The 23333-nt window shown below is 39.4% G+C and overlaps 1 pseudogene; it reads right to left on the bottom strand.

Moving 5' to 3' along the window:
* Positions 1–8296: 8296 nt before the first annotated feature.
* Positions 8297–8390, bottom strand: LOC115068267 (annotated as a pseudogene).
* Positions 8391–23333: the final 14943 nt, after the last annotated feature.

The raw sequence follows: 23333 nt of genomic DNA, 5'->3' as shown, positions 1-23333 counted from the left end.
CTAGAGAATTGTTTAATGCAGCTAAACTGACTTCCTAATGTGTTCATAACATTTGTTTATGGAAATTGGCTCTAGAGCAGGGATTGCAAACTTGAATGTGCATAGTAGCCACTTGGATATCTTGTGAGTATTCACGTTCTATTCTGTAAGTCACTTAATGTCACTGAATTTGTATGATGCAAGAAGTCCCTTCCTTGCCAGGTATGGTGGCACAGGCCTTTAATCCCAGCATTCAGGAGGCAAAGCCAGGTGGATCTCTGTGAAATGGAGGCTAGCCTAGTCTGCATAGCAAGTTCCAGGCCAGCTGAGGTTACAGGGAGACCCTGTGTCAAAAATCTAAAAAGAAGTCCTTTCCTGAGTCCTGAACTCACAGGTAACCAGGATTCCTTGGAGTTTGTTAGTAATTCCCTCAGGTCCCATTCTAGATCTGCTACATTGGTCAGACTTTTCACTGCTATGACAAATGCCTGGGAGAAGCAACTTAAATCAGGAAAGATTTATTGTAGGGTTTAATTTCAGAGATTTTGCTTCACAGTTTGCTTGTTCTATCGCTATAGGTTTGATGAGAGGAACATCATGATGCCAGGAGCATATGATGGAGGTGGGTGCTTATTTCACAGTGGTCAGGAAGCAGAAAGAAGGCAACACAAAGAGGCTAGGACCAGAAAGCACTCTTCCGAGTATTTTCCCTGGCCAGGGAACCATTTCCTTCAATGAAGCTCTATCTTCCACAGTCCTACCTCATTCCCAAAGTCTCAAATTTTGAACCCGTAAATGGATGAAACCATTGACTATGTCACAGTTTAGGTTTGATAGAAAATTTATGTGACATCCAGTTATTACAATTTTTTCTGAGTGCTTTTCAGTTGTTTATTACAGCAAGACTTTAGGCCTCAAGAGCTTATTACACTCTTAAAAATTGTTGAAGACCCAAAGATTTCTTATTTACATGAGTTACATAAATCAATATTTTAAATTTAGTAATCAAATGGAGAACTTTTAATATTTTTATTTATTTATTTTTATTTTATGTGTATGAGTATTTTGCTTGCATGTATGCAAACGCACCCATGTGTGCAATGTCCATGGGGGCCAGAGATGGTACTGGATTCCATGGAACTGGAGTTACTGACAGCTGTTAACTGCTATGTGGGTGCTGGAAGCTGAACCTGGGTCCTCTGCAAGAGCAGTCAGTGTTCTTAACTGCTGGGCCATCTCTCTAGCCCCCAAATGGAGACTTTTTTAAACTGTCTAGATTCAGAACAATTTGAGACTGATTGCTGCTGGGTGACTTACATATGACCACTGGATGGGCTGACTAGACTTCAGTGGATGCATTTGCACTGAAGGACATTTGGGTATAAACACCTGAATGACTAGGACTCAAAATGTATGGCAGAGTGCATAGGGTTCAGTGGGGGAATAGGGGGAAGCATGGATGGGGGAGGGGGTCTGGATTTGAGTTTTAGGACTGATCATAAACCAAGAATGTAATCACACTCTTAGTGTGTGAAATGTACAAAATTTAAAAAGCTCAATAAAAACAAGCAAACAAAAATATAAAAATAATAAAATATTTTAAATGTAACAAACTACTAATTACATTTTAAAAATAAAAAATCCACCGCCTGCCTCTGCCTCCCAAGCGCTGGGATTAAAGGCGTGTGCCACCATGCCCAGCTGCAACTAATTTTTAAATCAAAATTCAGGAGTTTGTGCTGCCTGTCATCACAAACATCAATAAGTAAAGACAGGAATTGAATCTTCAAATTGGTCAGTGTCCTAGTTTACTTTCCATTGCTGTGATAAAACATTGACCAGAACCAACTTGGGGAGGAAAGATTTATTTGGTTTACATGTCCCCATCACAGCTCATCTTTAAAGGAAGAAGCCTGGGTAGGAACTCAGGAACCTACAGGAAGGAGCTGAAGCACAGAGCAGAGAAAACCTGCTTACTGACCTGTTCTTTGGGCCTGTACTCAGCCTGCTTTCTTATACAACCCAGGACCACTTGCCCAGGGGTGGCACCACCCACAGCAGGCTGGGTCCTCCCACACCACTTCACAAAAAAATGCCCGAACAGACATGCCCACAAGACAATATGATAGAGGAAATTATTTGAGATTCTCTTCCCAGATGTGTCAAGCTGACCACAGAGGCCAACCATGACATATGATTAATCAAATAGTGTATAGCATAAATACACACTCAGTGTTTGACTTGTAAAACTATAGTATCCAATAAAGGAAAATAGGAGGTTTCAAGAGTTTGCCTGTAAGCAGCCTGCTTACTTTTTGAATTCAGTTGACTTGCACTAATACTATCTCTGAACCCATCATGGAGTATTGGTGAGTCTGCGAGAAAATGTACTCAGAGGCCCTTTTTGATCCTTCTTGAAGTTGATGTTCTCTTATATTTTCTCCACATAAGGAATTACCTTTTTTTTTTTTTAATCTAGAGGGAATTTGTCTATCAGGAAAGAATTTGTCTAAGGTCTTGATTAGTAAACAGTAGGACTGAATCATCCTCACCCTAATTTTTTTTTCTTTTTAGTATAAATGCTGCCTATTTGTTAAACGTCTTGATAACCAAATATGCCATAAATTTGTTTATTCATTCACCAAATATTTAGCACCGGGCACTGTTCTGAGCCCTAAGAAGCACAGTGAATAAAGTAGACAAGACCTTGTACTCATGGACTCAACACAGGAGACAATTAAATATGATGTCATTTGGTGTCCTACTTTGCTTTCTCTTGCTGTGATAAAACACCAACCAAAGCCAAGTTTGTGGAGGAAAAGGTTTATTTGTGCTTAAAGATTATACTTCATCATTGGGGGAAACCAAGGCAGAAACTGAAGCCAAAACGGTAGAGGAGAGGAATGCTGCTTATTGGCTTGTGTCCCTGGCTTGCTCAGTTACCTTTCTTACATAGCAGGCCCATCTGCCCATCTGCCTAGAGATGGCACTGTCAATAGTAGGCTGGGCCCTTCCGTATCAAATAACAACTAAGAAAATGCCTCACAGACACAGTCATAGCCAACTTGATGAAGGAAATTGCTCAGCTGGGGCTCCCTCTTCTCAGGTATGTCTAGATTTGTATGCAGTTGACAAAAACTATGACACTTGGCAACAATTACTGGACAGAAAGGGATGGAAAAGATGAGCTCTGTGTGTGTGTGTGTGTGTGTGTGTGTGTGTGTGTGTATGGAGGTTGCCAGACGTCTTTAAATTGTTCGCCACCATACTTTTGGAAATGAGATTCTCTCACTGACCCTGGGGCGTGGCAATTTGACTAAACTGGTTGGCCAGCCAAATCCCAAGGATCATCTTATCTCTGCCCATCACCGTGCTGGGGAGACAGAGGCAAGCTCCATATCCAGCTTTGTACATAGGGGCTGGGAATCTGAACTCAGGTCCTTGGGTATCAGCGGCAGTCTCTACTGACTGAGCAATCTCTCAAGCCCCTCAAAGTGTGCTTTTGACATAAAGTGATTAGGGATGACATTGTTGGGACTTGAACTACGGACCTCTGAGAATCCAGGAAATGTGGCTGGAGGGATGTGGAAGGGAAGGGCATCCCAGATAGCAAACAGTAGAACAAAGACCCTGAATGTTGGCATGTTTATAGGAAACACAAGCAGGCCAGAGAAATGGAAATGATTTGGGGGTATGGAGTGGGGCAGTAGGGGATAAGATCAGAGAGGCAGACAAATGCTGATTTATTCAGAAACAAAAGAGAAATGGCAACTACTCAACAGCATATTCCTCTTTTCTGAAGGACCTCCAAACAAAAGCTTTTATTCCAGTATTTACCTTGAGACAATGACCAAGGGGAACCTATTATTATTTGTACCCTCCACAAGTGACTGCTCAAGTTTAAATGTCCAGTGATTTAGCATTTATTTTTCCATCCAATATTAGTAGGCACCCATGTCACCTAGATTTTAGAGCTATGGAAAAGGAAAAGCTACATAGTTTTCTGTGCTCCAGGACTGCATGTGAGGAACTCACACAGAACAGGAGGGTGATCACGTTGACAAGGGTACCTTACATACTGTCCATACATTTTCCCCAAAGGGTGTTTCTTCCCAGCACTAGTGCAAAGCTTGCCATTTACTGACATGTTAAAAATTTTTAAATGAAATGTTTTACTAAAAATGGTGTCAGTGTGGTAACTGATCCATCTTACTACTGTTTCAGAAGGGCTTAAAAACATTTAATTTCCATGTCACATCCATTACAAATGCACCATGTCACACACTCTGGGGAACAATTAATCTCCTAGTTTGAACTGGAACCAACAAAACATGACCCAAACGGGAAGTGAAGGTGAAGGGCTACAGAGCACCACCAAGCAGTGTCGACACCTATTATGACTCTTCCTGGGGTTAGCCTGATAGAGACCTAGTAGAACGGAAACGAATCACAGAACCAAACCAATTCCATTTTCCTCAGTGCAAAGCAGGACCAAATAAAGTTCATGTGATAGGCAGAAAACATTTTCAGCGTTGGCTTCCTCTGCTCCGAAATGAAGAAAACAGCATAAGGAAGGCCAAATGAGCTGACTGTATAATGAGCTGTGGGATCGAAGGGATGCAGGTCTGCGCAGGGGCCTCTGACTCCACCATCCAGCTGCCGCCGGCCAGCTGGCACCCTCCCTGCTAAGGCTCTTTCATGTGTCTGGCCCTCAGAACAAAAGAGGAAACCTGGGTAGATGCTCTTTCCAATACCCACTCCCTTCCCTTCCTTCTCCTTCAAGCTTGTTTACCTTCATACTCACAGATATTGTTCAGATTACCGCTACGGAGGGCTGCGTTACATTTTCAAAGGTGAGAAAAGGCTGGATGTTAAGCTCAAATCAAATCCTTGCCAAAACTGTCAAAGCTGATGCAAAGGTTGGTAAATATCATTTAAATAGATGAGATGTGGAGGGTAAGAAACCCATGCAGAGCCAACAAATGCCACCAATGTGTAGCATGAGATTTTTCAATGGCGTTTCTTTTGCGTGATCTTTTTGTTGTTTTTGTTTCAGAGATAGGGTCTCCCTGTAGCCCCGGCTGGCCTGGAACTCGCTATGTAGACCAGATTGGCTCGATCTCACAGAGATCCCCCTGTTTCTGTCTCCCCAGTGCTAGGATTAAAGGGCGTGCCACAAGGCTAGGCTTCTTTTGGGTGGTCTTAAAGCACCTGATTTTTATAGCAATTTTCTTTCTTTAAAAAATTTTTTTTGGTTTATTTTTATTTTATGTATATGAGTGTTTTACCGGCAGGTATATAAGGGCACCACCCGTATGCAATCTTTCCTGCAATATCCCCAGAGGGCATCAGATCCCTCGAAACTGGAATTAAGGATGATTGTCAGCTACCATGTGGGCACTGGGAGCCGAGCCTGAGTCCCCAGCTAAAGCAACCATTGTTCTTAATCTCTGAGCCATCTCTCCAACCCCTTTATAGTACTTTTTAATAAATTTCTATGAATTTCACGTTCATAGAAACTTAAGGTAGGCCAAGTGTTATTTAAATTAACAGACTTCTTAATTCTTTGTGCAGTGCGGATGCCCAATAAATTGCCGTTTAATGTAAGTATTTTACACAGATACGAATCACAACAAACCAATAAACATCATATTACAGAAGTGAAAAGTGAGGAGTCGTTACCATCTGAGCTAGTTCTCATCCCCATGGAGGAGAGGTTTGATTAAACTTGGAACTTCCCCTGCATTCTGATATAAATTACTTTGGTCCTATCGCTGTGTCAGGATGCTCCTTGCAGAACATGGACAGGAAGCAGTTTTAATTTCTACAGTGGTTTTCCCCTCTTTCTTCAGTTTTTGGAAGCTTTATCTGGTATGCATTTGCTTTAAAGTTAAATAACATAGGGAATCTTAAAACTCAACTTTTTGAGTCTTTAAACTTTTTTTCAGGACAGAAAGACACTTAGCTTCAAAGACTTTTTTTTTTTTTGAGAAAGAAAGATTTTTTTTATAGTATGGGATACAGTCTTTCCTAGAGGATCTGACAGCCCTGTGCCTAAGCACTCTGGCTCTTTTATATTGTTTATTTTGCTAAGCAAGCAAGCAGAGTACAGAAGCCAATCATTGAGCATAATAAAAGCTAAATCTTTAAGGATCCCTAAATAAGAATTCCCTAAAAGTACCTGGTCAGAAAATGTAAGAGGAGGAAGAAATATTTTCTTTTTAAAATCTCTATAATTTGGTGGATTAGAAATTAGGCAAAACATTAATAAATTTAGTATAATTTTCACAAGACATTATTTTCTATGTATAGTCATTAAAAGGCATAATGTGCTTTATTTTTCCAAGAACTGAGTAATATTCCATTGTGTTTACATACCACATCTTCATTATCCATTCATCACTTGAAGGACAGATCTAGGTTTTTCCAAATTCTGGCCTCTATGAAAAGGGCAACAGTAAACATGGATGGACAAGTATTTTTGTAGCAGGGTATAGGTCTTTTGTGTATATCCAATAGTGGTATGGCTGGATCTAGTGATAGATCAACTTACAGTTTTTGAGGTTTCATCCCTGTTCAACTCCTTGTCCCACATTTTAATTGGGTTGTTTGGTTTTTTGATGTTAAGTGTTTTGAAGAGTTTTTTTGTTTGTTTTTTGTTTTGTTTTGTTTTTGTATATTCTAGATACTAACCCTCAGTCTGAGGTTTAGCAAGTAAGGATTTTTTCCCATTCTGTAGGTTGGCTCTCCAGTCAAATGATGGCATCCTTTGATGTACAGAAGCCTTTTAGTTCCATGAGGTCCCATTTGTTAATTTTTGTACCTAATGCTTGCACTATAGGAGCCTGTTCAGAAGGTCCTTTCCTGTGCCTATAATTTCCACTGTATTCCCTATGTCGGCCTCTATCTGATTTGGTGTATCTGGTCCTTGAGTTTTGTGCATGGTTTCAATCTTCTACGCGTTGCTATTCATTTTGATCAGCAGCATTTGTTGAACATGTGGTCTATTCTCTAGTGTGTGTTTTTCACTTCTTTGTCCCAAATCAGGTGACTGCAAATGTGTAAATTTAAATCTGGGCCCTTAATTCTATTCTACTGATCAGTGTGGCTTTTTTATGCCAGTACCATGCCATTTTTATTACTATAGGTCCCTACTACAATAATTTGAGATCAGAGATGGTAATACTTCCAGCAGTTCTTTTATAGTTTGGGATTATTTTGGCCATTCAAGGTTTGTTTTGTGTTATCATATGAAATTTGAGATCATTTTTTCAATTTCTGTGAGGAATTCTGCTGGAATTTTAATGGGTATTGCATTGAATTTGTAGATTGCTTTTGGTAGGATGACCGTTTTTACAATATTAATCCTATTGATCGATAAGCATGGGAGATCCTTCCATCTTCTGGTGTCTTCTCTAATTTCTTTCTGGTATCTTCTTCAATTCATTTCTTCAGAGTCTTAAAGTTTTTATTGTACAAGTCCTTCACTTCCTTTGTCAGATTTATTTCAACATATTTTATGGATTTTAAGCCTAAAATGGGATCATTTCCCAAATTTCTTTCTTGGTACATTTTTGCTGGTGTATAGGATTTGGTGGATGTTAATTTTATCTCCTGCTACTTTTATGAATGTATTAATCAGTTCTATGAGTTTTCTGGTGGAGTCATTAGGGGGTTTTATGTTTAGAATTATATCATCTTCAAGTAAGTATACTTTGACTTCTTCCTTTCCAATCTGTACCTTCTTTATCTCCTTTGCTTGTCTTCTTGCTGTAGCTAAGATCTCAGTATTGAACAGAAATGGAGAGAGTAGACAACCTTGTCTTGGTTCTGACTTCAGTGTGAATGCTTTGACCTTTTCCCCATTTCTCCATTCAATTTGGCTGTGGGCTTGTGGTATTTTTGCCTTATTATGCTGAGATATGTCCCCTGTAGTCCTTGACTCTCTGTGACTTTTATCACAAATGGATCTTAGTTTTTGTCAGAGATGTTTTCTGAATCTAATGAGATGATCATGTGATTTTTTTGTCCTTGAGTCTGTTTATGTGGTGGATTGCATTTTTGATTTATGTACATAGAACCATCTCTGTATCTCTGGGATGAAGCCAGTTTGATCATGGTGGATAAATTTTCTCATGTGTTCTTCCATTCAGTTTGCAACTATTTTATTGAGAATTTTTGCATCTATGTTCATTAGAGAAATTGGCCTATAATTTTCCTTTTTTTGTTGGGTCTTTGTATGGCTTGGGTAATTAGAGTAATACTAGCTTCATAGAAATAATTCAAAAATGTCCCTTCCTTTTCTATTTTATGGAATAAAAATATAGACTATTTCATGAATTTGCACAGGGGCCATGCTAATCTTCTTTGTATTGTTTCAGTTTTAATATACGTGCTGTTAAAATGAGCACATAATGCTTTTGTTCTAGATCACATTTTAATATGGTTTTACTAAAGTTTTTATTAATAAAGATAATGTAATGACTAAAAGATGCAACTCAAAGAATCAAGTAATATTACACATTGCTAAATCAAAAAAATTGTTATGAGAGTTACAGCAGTATGAACTTTAGAGATGGAGAATGGAAATTGCTTGGACATCACTAGCAAAGTTTAATCAGAGAGAGAAAATTGGACTTTAATTCCTCTTTGCTTTCTGGTTCTTTCCCTCAATATAATTATGGTCAATATTAAAAAGAAATGAGCTCAGTATCTAAATCTAGATGGAGTTACCACATGTTATCTACAAGAAGCACATTCCCTGTCTTCAATAAATGGAGTTGGAAAAAAAAAGGAAAGCAACTTACATAATTTTGTAAAATTCAGTGATGACTTTAATGGTAGCTTTTGAGCTTAGATCTTTTCTTTGGTTGAATGACAGTTTTATGGTATCATTATGATGTACTCAGTGCGACAAGGTATGAGTGGTAAGAATGGGATAAGTCCAAAGATGTGGAAGTAGGGAATAATGGGAACAGAAAGAAAGCCATACTTCCTGTGATGGGTCTCAGAGAGCAACACAGAATGCAGGGTTGGTGGGAGGTGGTGCTACCTCTGTCTGTTAGAGACAGGAATGGTATTTATTGAAAATGTATATCTGAAAGTGTCTAACATGTTCTATAGCTTTAATACAATCACTAATACAATCTCGATTTTCTTTTTTTACAGAGAAAGAAAAAATAAGTGTAAAATTCTGAAGGTACCATTATGACCACTAATAGCTACATCTGTTTTAACAAAGAACAAAGCTGAAGACATGATGCTTTCTGATTTCAAAACCATTGTATCTTTCACTTAAATACATAAGGCAAATATGTATATGTCTAAAGAAAGAGACTGCAATGTGACCATAGGGAACCTCAAAATCCCACTTTAAGCAATGGATAGCTCATAGATCGTATGGTCAGAAAGAAAAAAAAGCCATCAAAGAAAGAATGGAGTAAATTAATACTCTGGATCAAATAGAGAGCTACTAGACAGCTATAGACATTTTGTCCAATAGCTGCAGAAAACATGTCTTTCTCATCAGCAAATGGAGCATTTGCCAGGATAGAGCATATGGTGGTCAAAAAGCAGGACTTAACAAAATTGTATTTTAAAATTTTAGCAACTTATTAAATTTGTTCTTTGACAATTTCACACATGTGTGCAATGCATTCTTCTTACTGTCATCTACCCATCCACTCTTCTCTCCCTTCTACACAATTACTCCACCCTTCTCCAAACAAGTCCCTTTCCCACATCCATGACTTTTTGTTTTGTTTTGTGAACCACTGAGTTTAGGATCATCCATGTGACCATGGGTTTGGAGCTGTACATTGGAGACTGGTGGTTGTCCCTCTCCTCTTTTTAAAAATATTTTGTTATTTTATGTATATGAGTGCATTGCCTGCTTGTATGTAAGTGCACCGGTGCTGTGTAATGCTCATGGAGGTCAGAAGAAGGTGTTGGATTCCCCTGGAACTGGAGGTATAAATGGTTGTTAGCTGCCATGTGGGTGCTGGGAATTGAACCTGGGTCCTCTGCAAGAGCAGTCAGTGCTCTTAACTGCTGAGCTATCTTTCCAGTCCTTTCTTTCTCCTCTTAATCATCAGCAGCCAACAGTTCAGCAGGAAAAGGTAGGATCCTGTCAATCTCCCTGATCCATGACTGAGTGAGGAAAGTCCCAGTCTTGTTTAAGGCCATTTCAAATAGCTGCTATGAAATCTTTGTAGCATTGGCTGTGTCATGCCTAGAAGATAGTGTCCTACAGCCCTTTCCCTTTATTCTGGTTCTTACATGCCTCTCACCCCTTTACTGTAATGTTCCCTGAACCTTATCAGATGTTTAGGACTGAGCATTCAGCTATCTAGAGACCACGGGTTACAAAAGAAAAATCCCAGTTCCAGGTGTGGGATTCCTTCACATAATTTATCAGGAAGGCTCCAGAGACCACTAAAACAATAGAAGTTCATGCTATGCCTCTTGGTTACCCACCACAACTAGCTAATAATACCCTATTGCTGAAGATACCACACTTTGTTTGCATGATACAGAGAAATCAAGCTGGAATTGAGCTGGAAGCTTTCTCCCTTTAAGTTTCTACAGTGTTGGAAGGTGCTATGCAGACTGCTAGTGGAGGGAAAGGTATCTGTAGTGTTACCCAACTGTGAACTCTGTGCACTGCAATATCAATCTGCTAGGCAGGATGTGCCCTTTGATGCAATAGTGGCACAAACTGTTATGGGGGTAATCAACTACTCTTGGATAGATTTGAGGCCTACCCCATAAGAGGGAGTTCATGCCTGGTAATGTAAACCCAGTCAAAAACCTGTAGTTGAGGAGGTCTGAGATGCTAGGGAGGAAATTACTATTGCTATTTAGCTAAATTGTTGTGGTGCCAAGCTCGCTTCGAAATTTATGTACACACACACACACACCTTAATATTCCTTCAAAAAAACTACTGGATTTAAATCAATTCAACGAATTTGCAGGATACAAAATCCACATAAAAATAGTAATTCTATACACCAATAGAAAATTATATGGAAAGAAATCAAGAAAACAGTAATCATGGGGCTGGTGAGGTGGCTCAGTAAATGAAAGCTCTTGCCGCTCAAGCCTGATGTACTGAGTTCAATCACCAGAACCCAAAATAGAGTCAGGGCCCACTCTTGGCTGTTGAACATCATTGCATACTTTCAGGGAGAGCCTGAAAACACTCAGATGATTCTGCCAAAGGAGGGAAGATGAAATGAATTTATCTGAGATCCATAAAAGCATAATTGTTTATGCAGTCTAGACTCAGATCAACACAGGAAATAAGGGGTGAGAATAATCTGCTTGCAAAGACTGTGCTGCATGGAGTTTTTGATGTATCGTTGCAGAAGCTAGAGATACGCTGGGAGTTATCCAGTGCAGTATTTATTTGACATCTAAAGAAATGAAACATGGCTTCTCCTGAACTCTTGCCGAGATTTTCTTCAGATAGTGAAGAGCATCTTGATACTACTGATGATTAACCACCTGAGAAGCTGATTCAATAAAAGGGTGGGAATATCGCTTCTCCATCTTAACTGTATCTCAGTAGTTCGAGTGGCTTTCAAACCATTTTTTGGAGGGGGTCTTGGGAGATCCTGCAGGGTAAGGGGAAGATGAAGCAGAATGGCTCCTATTTCCTGCCACTGCCAACATGGTTTCATATTTAGGGTGCCATGCAAGACTCCATTTGAGAAAAAAAGAATACTTCCACACTATGAGCAAAACAAAACATTTTTCTGTCTTCAGTGTCAAAAAACCTTGGCTGCAGCTTTTGTCATTACACACTGCTCTGCTCTTCCCATTGGCCTTACTGCCTCTGGTCTTCCCCCCTTGGAATCTACCTTCCCTATTACTCTCAAAGCAATCATTCTCAAACATAAATCCAATTCTGGTGTTGGCTTCTGCAGGGCATTTATTGACTTCCTATCATCATTTGCACAAAGTTAAACTTTAAAGAATGACAGTTAAAGAGCAGTTCGTGATCTGGCATGTTCTTTCTTCTTTCAGACTGGTTTTCAGGATTTGTTTGTTTTTTAAGCCTCAGTTGGAACAGACAACTGACTAGCTGCACCCTGGAGGTCCAGAACGCCTTCTCCTTGGCTAATCTACTTCTTGGCTGTAGCTTTGGCACAACTAGCTCATACATGACTCCCTGCACTCTGTCAGTCTGGTTATAAGTCCTCTTTGGGGGCCTCTATGGTGACAAATGCATACCTCTCTGACAGCACATAGCCCACATGATGGTATTAGCTGATCTTTCTGTTTGTCTCCCCAACTGGACAGTGAGTAAGCACCTTGAGGAAAGAAATTGGCTCATCAACCATTTTTTTCTCAGACCATGACACTGCACTTAGCTCTCAGTCTTATTCAATGAGAACATGAATGACTGTCATCCTTTTTAGATATAGTTAAAGCAATCTGTTTGTTTAATCTATTTGACTCATGATCAAAAAAGGACAACAGATCCATATAGACTTACTTCTTAGAAATTTTGCTTATATGTTTTTAGAACTTTTTTGTTTTGCATATTTAGAATTTAATGAACCTTACTGATACACTATTGAAAAGCAACAATTGGGAACAAGAAGAATATAGAGTTTAAAATACAAATAAAGTATGATATATAGAAAAGATATAAAAGAACGTAGATCAAAGATCTTCAGTAGGAAAAAAAATCATCCTAGAAAGGATAGAATGAACCAAAAGGAATGAAGGGAGTGGGGAGAAAAGAGCCATGTTACCCCACATGCTCAACTCCAGCTCAGCCTGGCTGCCAGAGCACCTGCCATCTGATCATATGTGACTTTCCCAAATACATCTCTCACTCACATTCAGCACAGGCTTTTCTGTCTTGTTTAAAGCTTTCTCCTTGACTTTTCATTTAGTCTAGTTTGCCTTTGGTGAGTATTTTCAACCCAAGGGTTTATGTCTTGATTTTTGGAACTTTTTTACCATTATAGATTAGACTATCATTTAACCATTTTTTGTTCATACTTTTGGAATTCCCACAAAGCACTTTTTAGGGGTTCTATGACTCCTAACTGTTGAAATGTCCTTTATTCCTTTCTCTTTCTCCAGCAAACTTCAGAGATCTAATTCATGTACAATTTGCTTTCTGTGTAACCTAGTTGCAGAAATTTTAAGAAAATCTTAGTGATTGTACTTTTACTTGGCTTTACAGTGTTTGTTTCATAAGTTTACATTTTTATTTTATAGATGTAGTTCTTCATTTATACTTTGAACATGGTAAGCACACTTGTAATGCCCTTTCATATGGCTATATTAATATTGCTTCCTCATACCCTGAAAACCACCTTACATTTTTTAAAATTTATTTTTATTTTATGTACATCAGGGCTTTGCCTGCATGTATGTAAGTATACTCATGCATGTAGTGCCCATGGAGACCAGAAGAGGGCATGGATCCCCTGGAACTGGAGTTACAGACAGTTGTGATCTGCCCTGTGAGTGTTGGGGATAAACTCAGGTCCTCTGCAAGAGCAGCCAATGCACCTTACTGCTGAGCCGTCTCCCCAGATTACATGCCAACTTTAATGATGCTGTCTTACATGGTTTTGTTTTGCTTGGGAATTTACTTCAGAGAGAATAATCTTTTCTAGATCTGAGTATTACCCTGGAATAGTTTTGACTAGTACCTTACCTTCAAGATTCACGGATTCTGAATTATATTGTAATTTTTTCATCCAGGAGTTCTCAGTGTGCATTGATAAGGGGAGTTGAGCTCCCATTCTCACCCACCGTTCAGTCTTGAGTTCTCTTCTCCCTGACAATAACTTTTTACCCATGGGTGGGGCTGCTGACTCTTTTCCAGCAGCTCCCATGAGCAAGCAAGCAGAGATGTTTGAGGCCCTTTGGGATCTGTGCAACAACTCCCTGGGGCTCTGATTCTGTGCAGGAAGCCCGGTTTTCATTCTTGCTATAAACATATTTTCCCTGACCAGAGTCTGGCCTTGAATGGCCCTAAAACCTCCAGGTTTTGAGACCTGTTGTCCCTTCTACATCCATAGTTATTGTCATATTCTGTCATTTATGTGTTCTAGGCTCTGGCACTTAGAGATTTTCTTCTCTGTCTTCTGAGTTCTGATATATTTTTCCCTAAGTGAAATTATGCTTTGCCCCATTTTTGCCTGTTTGATAATGAACTGAATTCTCCTGAATCTAGGAACTGCTTAGCATTATTTTTTTGACAGTATAAATAGGTAGTCTTTTTTTCCTTTCCATTTTGAACAACTTCTCAAAAGATTTATGCCCTAGGCAAATTTACTTACCCTTCTAGGACCTGGGGATATACTGAAAATAAGCGTTTTAATGCTTTTGTTTCTTCAGGGACCAAATTAATCAGGACCTGAATCACATCTTTTTTCAATTCTTTTGATACCAATTTGATATTTAGTCATAGTCTGATATAGGTGCTTAATGACTACTATTCTTTTTTATAAGATCTTTGGAATTTGACCTATTTGTTAACTTCTCAAATTTTTCCATAGTAAGTTATACAGAACTGACCTTACAATAAATTCTTCCCAATGGAAGACTGATTGAAGTAAAAGGCATAATTGAATAGAATAAATTTGCAGTGTTTCAGACTTGATTTAGAAAGATCAAGCACCCAGGAAAATAAGATTTGCTTGATTTTGTTTCATTTTATATTCTGTTTACTGGTTTTATTCAGGATTCCTGAATTTATAAGGACAGGGAGATTTTATACAAGGTCTCAGCTAGTGAAAGAGCACTGGGGGGTTTTATATCAAGAAATGTGGAATTAATATGATAGATGCAACTCCAGGGAATATGCTCATAGTAATAAAAGAAGCTTCCTTAAACCAGCAAGAAGAATTAGGTACTTTTGTGGATTCTGCTTACAACTTGGTCCTGAGTAAATGAATAAACAAATAGTTGCTTCTAGGAGCTGTTCTCACAGGGGAATGTTTCTGAGTTCTGGTTCATGGGAGCTTAGGAAGGTACAGGATGCAAATTACATTCCAACACTGAACTGGCCAATCAAGCCTTGGACACTTTTGAGGTCTTTGGCTTTGACTGTGAACATCGGAACACCCAAGGGCACCTTCAAATTAAAAATAAGTACACTGTTCTAAAGAGTCCTGGATGTATAATTTGGTAGAATTTTAAGGGATATCTTTTTATAGTAATAGAGTCTATAAAGAAAATAATTTTCAGGTAAGGTTATGTCCCTTCCAGGCACACGTGTATTTAAATGACCTTTAACTGTAAATTCAAACACTTTGGGCATACCCTGCCTGCCCCCACACCTCCAAACTTGTAGATTAAACACATGGTGTATTTCTTTCAGTTCCAGACAGATTTTTTAAATTGGAAGCTGCCATCAGTGAAGGTAACAGATAACATTTGTGGGACTGCCTCGTGCCAAGCTTATGTTTTACTTTACAGTTACCACTCAATAATCCAAACCACCCTAGGATGTTGCTGCTTTTATCGTCGTTCAAAAGAGTTAATTTACCCAAGTCTAGGGTGGTTTGAAACTACTGTGAAATTCCTTTGGACCTCCTTTCTATTGATGCCCCCCACTTTAACCAGGGTGTGTGTATGTGTGTGACAGATTCTTCTGGAGACTTTATATTTTATTGAGATAAGAAAGGAAAGCAGTGATGTTGATTAACTTATTGCCTTGTATTGCTACTTAATCTCAACCACTTCCTGTTGTCCTGGGCCAATGGCCAGTTTCTTCTAAGCCTCTTCTGCTGGCCGCTGTCTGAGGGTTGACACATCAGCTGTGGATTCAATGTAAATTCAAACCCAGTAACTTTAAAATCCATCTGTAGTCGCTTTCAGGCTGTTTTCAATTTCTGCTCTAATTTGGATCTTCAAAGGCCCCCAAAGCTCATGTGTTGAAGGCTTGTTCTCCAACCTGTGCTGCTATTGGGTGGGGGCGGTGGAACCTCTAAGAGCTGGGGTTTTGTGGGAGGACTTAGGTCATTGGCAGTCTGCCCATTGAAGGGGATTCCTATCTCTTTATTCTGGCAGTGAGGCAAACAGTTTCCTCTACTACACTGCCATGATGCCTTACTGTAAGCCAAGAACCAACACATTTTACAGACCATGGTCTGAAACATCTAAAACTGTGAGACAAAACAAACATATTTCTCTTTAAAACTTGATTATCTCTGGTATTTTGTTATGGTAACAAAAAGCTTATTAACACAATACTGTAACTCAATCAACTTTTTCCAAGCCTGGTGCCTTCTGTTGGCTATCTGAAGGTGTCACAGATTATTCTGTGTGCTTGGAGCCCCAATTTGCATCTTGTTATTCTCAGAGATTGTTATGCTGATATCATTTTTTGCAAATGTATGTGTGTTCCCATATGCATGTCTGCATGTGGGTGTGCACATGTGTGTGTATGTGTGTGTCTGTGAATATGAAGGCCAGCAGTTGATGTTGGTGTCTTCCTTGATCTCTCTCTACTTTATATATTAATGTAAGTTCTCTTATTTAAATCCAGAGTTTGCCAGGTCAGCTACTGCCAGCCAGCATACTTCTGGATCTCCTATGTTGCTTCCTGCATGCTGGGGTGCTGGGATTACAGGTGGGCTGTCATGCCTGCCCACTGTTTACATGAGTTCTAAGAATCTGAACTCCAGCTCTCCTGTTTGCTCAGCAAGCACATTAAATGTTTACTCGTAAAGGCATGATATTTAGAAGCCAAGACTCCTAAAAAGCTTATATTTTAATATTTAGATCTGATTTAAGGACAAGGTATAATCAATGCTTTCTTCTCATTTTCAATATAGGCCCAGATATTGGGTTTTGTATTTGTTTATGAACCATTTTAAATTTAGAGAATTTGGAATGAAAAAATGAACAAATAGGGTTAATAGAAACGTCTGCTATAAATTATCTTCTCTACAGAGTGCATTCTGGGAACCTTTGACTCTGGCCACAATGTACTTGTTCAACAAAAGTCTTAGTACCCTTGATCCTGGGAGTCAAGAGTAGGAAGACTTGAGACAGGCAAGGGAGGAGTCGAGTAGTAGGCGGACGAGCTTCACCGAGCTGCCTCCCAACAGTTGGAGAGTTCAGCTGGCAGTGCTGGGGCTGGAAGGAGGAACTAGGGAAAGCTCCAAAACTTGCTCCCAAATGTGCACTCTTGGCATCACTCAGATAATGTAAGATGAGTTCAAGAGGCAAAGCTTCTTGTTTTGGTTTAGAGAAAAGGTTTTACGATAACTTAGTCTAAACAACATGGCTGAGTACTTAACCATCTGCAATTCACTGCACCTAGTAATGACAGGCAGACAAATGCAGAAGCTCTCTTGCCCCTCACTAATTCTTCAAAGGAAAAAGAATTTCCATCACAATAAGGTCACAAGCTGTACTGCTAATTGCTCATGCCAATTCTGTGGTTGAAAATCATGTCATAAAAGGTGTTACAATACTTTATGACTTAATTCTCTTTATAGTTTCAGCAGCTATATAATATTAGTACAAACTAACTTAAAATAAGTAGCTCTTGTCATTTAAAAACATTAATTCTTTGAACATTACATACAATGTATTTTCATGACAATCATCCTCCTTTCCTCCCCCTAATTCCTCCCAGATTGAACCCCCACCTTCTTATCCCCTCAACTTTATGATCTCTCTTTCTTTTAATATCCTATGGAATCCAATTTGTTGCCTATATATCCCTGGGTGTGGGGCCATTCACTGAAGCATGTTCTCCTACAAGGGACCAAAGCCATTAAAAATGGACTCTCCCTCCCCCAGAAGCCATCAACTGTCCACAGATTCTCATTTAGGGGTAGGGGTCCATGAACTCTCCTCCCTCTATGCTAGAATGTTGATTGGCTTGATCTTGTGCAGGTCTTGTGCAGGCAACCGCAGCTGCTGTGAGTTCATGAGTACAGCAGTCCTGTCCCGTCCAGAAGATACTGTTCTGCTGTGGTCCTCTCTGACCTCTGACTCTTACACCCCCCCTTAATTTCCAGCCCCCTTTCCAAGATAGCATAATTCTTGCTAAATTATCTCTTTGGGGGGGCACTTTTTGAGACAGGGTCTCCCTGTAGCTTCAGCTGTCCTGGAACTCACTATGTAGACCAGGCTGGCCTCAAACTCACAAGAGATCTGCCTGCCTCTGCCTCCCAAGTGCTGGGAATTGCCCGGCAATTCTTATCTTTTAAAAGCATGTCTGATCTAGCACTTCCCATCATTCTGATATTTGGAGTAATTTCACCATGGTTAGTAGATTATATGAATTCAACAATAAATTATCTTTTAAAATTTCTAGAAGAATCTGTATATATATAAAAAAGTGTACTGGGAGAATAGACCATATTATCATATTTTGTACTAAGTACTTTTAATGTGTGTCTTAGTATCAAATGACCTGAGAATTTGAAAAGAAGAATTTGGGAGTACCATGAGAAAACAGTGACCTCATTTGTTCATAGACTTGCTGCTCCTTGGAACCACTGGAGAAATCAAGATCCAGGGCTTCTGATTTAATTTATCCATAGAATGGCCTGAGCTATATGATGGTAATCTGCACACAGTCTGAGAACTATTGTTTTAGAAGCACGAATCCAGCCCATGTTGCTGCAGGATAATCTCACACCCTCCTCCAGCTCCCAGGCCTCTTCCTGATTTCATAGTTTTGGTAAACAATTTTACAATGTTAATTTATCTTCCCAACACTCATCATTCCTCCTGGAAAGAGGACTGTAAATGATTAATTGGCTTTTGGTGAAATTAGTACTTATGAGCCTCTCTGGCAGTGGGAGGGAATTGTCCCATGGAGGTATAGCTGTTTCCTCTGAGCTTGGTATACTTGGGACAACTGTGGGTCTTGCAGTTCTGGCATGAAATCAACAGAATTATGCATTAGATCTACACATTACACACGAGGTGTATGGTGTTGTCAGTATTCCTTCTTGGAAATGTGGAAGCAGGATCATAAGATCCTCCCAAGACTCTTCTCTGACCCTCCCTGAGGTTTCCATCACCATCTCCTCCTTCCCCAAATGTGGGTAATCTAATACTAAAGTACATACATAAGTCTGGGAGTGGGACTTTCGGGGGGGTTCAGCTGCCTGTGAGTCATCCACAATCCTGTAAGTAGCCCAGCTAAATCTGTTAATTCACCAAGCTGGACCTGACAGAATCTTTCGTTTGTTGGCTTCGTCTCTACTTGGGGTGGACAGTCATTTCTTTTATACCTCCCCAGAAAAGTCATGTGGCACCCCTCCCTTTTCCACCTCAGCTGGCCAGCGTTGGAGAGGCATGGTCAAGATTCCAGACCTGCACAGCTGATAGGCCAACCATAGAAACAAAATAGGCAACAGTCACTTCCAGGTCATTCCAGTCTCTCAATCTGTTTTCCCCAAACTGCTGCTCAGCTTGCATCTTAATTGGTTTATACATCTGTTCAATCACACCCTTGGACCAGCTGCTGTTAATCCTGGCTGCAGATCAGAATCACTTGAGGAGCTTTCTGGAATCCTAATGCATGAACTAACCGCACCTCGATTTCTTGGGGAAGGGTCCAGTCAGCTATGATCCCAAAGCTCCCTAAAAGACATTATGACACATACCCAAGGGGGCCAAGGACTGAGGGTTGTACGGAGCCAGGAGATTAAAGGAGCAGCCTGGAGTGGCTGGCAAATGTGACGTACTTTCTTTCAGGCAAGAACATGCACCCTTGGTCCCAAGGACGTTTTTTATGGAGAATCACTACCAGAACTGGTTATATAATAAGTTGCATAGAAGTCACGTTTACTGCTTACTTATGTTTTTGGTGTCCTCTGTCTTAACGAAGTCATTCATTCCTGAAGTCCAAACTGGCACCATCTTGTCTAGCCTTTATTTGGCCCTCATAGCCTTAGTTTTCTTCACCTATCATGCTTTCACACATTTATCTGAGATATTCCTAAATCTACATCTTGTTTTTTTGTTCTCTACAATGCCGGGGATCAAACCTTGTACCACTTGCATGCAAGGCAAGAGCTCAACCACTATGTCACACTCCTAGTCTAAGTTTTTCAGTTGGCAATTATGTACCCATAGAAACTTGGTCATATATAACTTTGTAATTATGCTGACTCCAGCTGATTTGTGTGATGGCAGATAGATACTACTGAATAAAAAGCATTTTTTGATAGAATTCCTTGGTAATACCTTATAGAGCTTTTACAATGGGCAGGTGTTTTTCCTAGCATTATATGGACACTGATTTATTTACTGGTCCCTACCATACAGATGAGAGCCTTGCCTAAGGTATTCGGGCCAATGTTTAGTCAAGTGCAGGACCCTTGCCTCAGAGTAGGCAGGCTCACCTATAGTACATATGACGAGATAGGAGATATTTCTTACTCTTTCATTTTACAAATGAATCACTGTAGTTCAGAGTTTTCTAGAACCACAGTAAATGCAAAGGGAAATTAGAACCCAAAGAGTTTGACTCATAGTTCATGCTCTGTCAGAAATCTAGCCCGTTCTTTTTCCTCAGGAATATTAAATTGACTGAGCTTTTCAGAAATTTCTATGACTACAGATTGGATTTGGTAATAGCAAGTTTCATATGTTTTCTAATAATTTTTACTCCAAATTAAAAAAAAAATTGTGGATTTTTCAACCATTAATAAAAAAAAATACTATAGCTGCTTTCTTAATATTAGCCCTGGCTTTAATTTTATTCAACTTGTAAATATGTTAGGTACCATAAACCCATCGAGATTACATGTAGGAAAAAGAAAAATATTCTCCATGCCTGAAAACACTTTTAATATCCTTTGTTAAGTTGGTATGCATTGATATATTAAAATCTAGAATTCTTCAACCTATTGGACATGGTCCTGCTTCAAACTTTTAAAGAAAATTCATCATAATGTCATGGTAATAACTATATAAATAGAGAAATATATCTCTGCCCTTTGGCAAGCAGCTTGGAGGATTGAAACTCTTTGTGTTGCGAATTCAATCAATGTAGCAGTTAGTGAGCACAGTCTTTGTAAAATCCATTTCAGATTGTGAGAGTGAATTTAGGAGTTCCTTCTTTCCTATATTTTAATGTACAACCAAATCACCCCAGGCTCTTGTTAAAATGCAAAAGCCTGATTTGGGAGATCAAAAGTGAGATACAAAATTCTATTTCTAATAAGCTCTCATATGATCTTTGTGCTTGGGTCTGTGGACCACACTCTGAGTAGCAAGGACCCAGGACTAGCAAAATGACCCACCAAGAGAGGAAAATAAAACTCTAATGTGTAGTGTTTGCCAATTTCCATGATAAAAATACTCTCACAATGGCCAAATTCAAGCAACCAACTCAATGTCATTGAAAACTGAGTTGAGAAGTTTGGTACACTGCACACAACTGATTCTCAAGTATAGGTAGGAATAAACCAGTTTCAACCCCCCACTGAGATCTGTGTGACTATAAGTATACACAACTTCAAGATTCAGTGGCGTGAGTTAGGCTGCTCAGCTCTGAGAAGAATTTCAGTCAGGTTAGGCAGACAAAGAATGCTGTAGGAAAAATGATGAGAGAGAATATTTAAAAATATTTCTTAAATAGGTGCAAAATAATGAAGTTCCAAAGCTGTAGACTATGGAGAAGGCAGATTTGAGGTGATAAAGGACACATGGAGCTGATGCTAATGGAGGCATGGGAGAAGAATGAATGATGGCTTGCACTGGTTGGTTTGGATGAGTGCAAAGGAGAACAGTCACAGGGAAGAGAATGGCAAGGAATCAGCAAAGTATCTGATGCTGAGCAAGAACACTAACTTTGGAATTACTGGAGTAGGGGCTGAGTATTTGGTCCAGGGCCAAATGAAATCACCCCATTTTCACAAATACTTTATTCTCCTACATGACTGGAAAATTAAATATGCAGATTAAACAAGCCTTAGAATTAACAGTTGACTTAAGTATAAGAAAGAGATACCAATATTTAAGAAATTTTATATCTAGAACTTGTAATGCTTATTACTCTTGCCTTTACTTCTTCACTGTCCTATTCATGATTCAGGGACTTTCCTTTCCCCTTAGAGACAAGAGTTATGCAATTTGGGAGTCTTTTAGATAGACCCACTGAAGGGGTACTCCAGTTGCCTCACCCTGTGTCCCTGTTGAGCACGGAAGAAGCCAGAGCGGTCTGCATCCTGATTCTCTACTGGCAATTTGGGTAACCCCTTCAGAGGATGGCATGATAAGAATAGGAGGTAGGAATTGGCTAGGCAGTTAGTGTAAAAAGACCCGAAAGAAAAGTAGCCAATTTCTTGGCTAAAAGTCAAAATGTCCTTGGGCCTCTTAGCAACATACTCTGTTCCAAAGGCCAAAAATGTCAAAAGCATTTGGGAGCTTGTATCTAATCCTTAAAAGATTTTAGGTTTACCTCTTCAGAGGGGGGAATGTTGGAGGGGAGGGAGTGGGCATGGATTTGATCAAAGCACCTTATATGCATGCATGAAATTCTCAATAAAGTTTTTGTAAAAGTTTTTTTAAAAAAAGAAATTTTATGTGCCAGAATATACAAATTCTAATTTCTTTTTTGATGGAAAAAGGACTTCCAGAGTCCTTTTCTGAACATCTTTGGTCCCTCTCCTAGTGAAGGTCAGTGATGGAGCCTGGGAATTTCTGGTTGCAATGTGCTTAAGAAGAGTGTTTAAGCTTACCTCGGAAGGGGCAGTATAAGAGCACCCCAGGAAGACTTACCCTCAAGGAGAGACTTTCAAATGGAGGAAAAGCTATTACCTGAAGTAAAATGAGTACTTAAGGAGCCCAAACTCTTTTCCTCATCTATAAAACAGGGCTTATAGTACCTAACTTGTATGACTTGGTTGTGCCTACACGGCACATAGTTAAGAAATGACATTGATCTAACGGCAGTTTTCCCCATTGTGAGTGTATCTTTAAGAGAGCCTTGAACGTTGTGTTTAAATGCCTAGGAATCACTCCGACCACCCTAGCCATGGACTTCTGTCCACCCTCAAACCTTTCCCTTAGCAGCTGACTACTACATGAAACTGCTTACATGTCTGAGAGTTGAATAGAGCTTTATTTGGAAAAGAAAAATCTTTTCTTTGCCTTTGGAATAAACGTACTATTTCATGTTCTTAATTTTTCTATGTCAAGAACCAGGAGAGGGAACTTAAGGTCAATCAGCCTCTCAGGTTGAGTAACTCCACTCTATAAGTTCCAGAATCTTGTCTTTGTCTCTGATTCCAAATGGGCTTGTGGGGAAAAGTGATACAACATGAGATCACTGTGTTCTTTCAGATGATTTCCTGTTTCCTGTGTATTTAAATACACAGGGAATAATCCTGCTATTAAA

Source organism: Nannospalax galili, unplaced genomic scaffold (assembly GCF_000622305.1).
Source record: "Nannospalax galili isolate Female #2095 unplaced genomic scaffold, S.galili_v1.0 scaffold186, whole genome shotgun sequence".
NCBI classification, from domain to species: Eukaryota; Metazoa; Chordata; class Mammalia; order Rodentia; family Spalacidae; genus Nannospalax; species Nannospalax galili.
The sequence above is the reverse complement of the archived record's forward strand: the minus strand, read 5'-3'. Positions and strand labels throughout refer to the sequence as shown.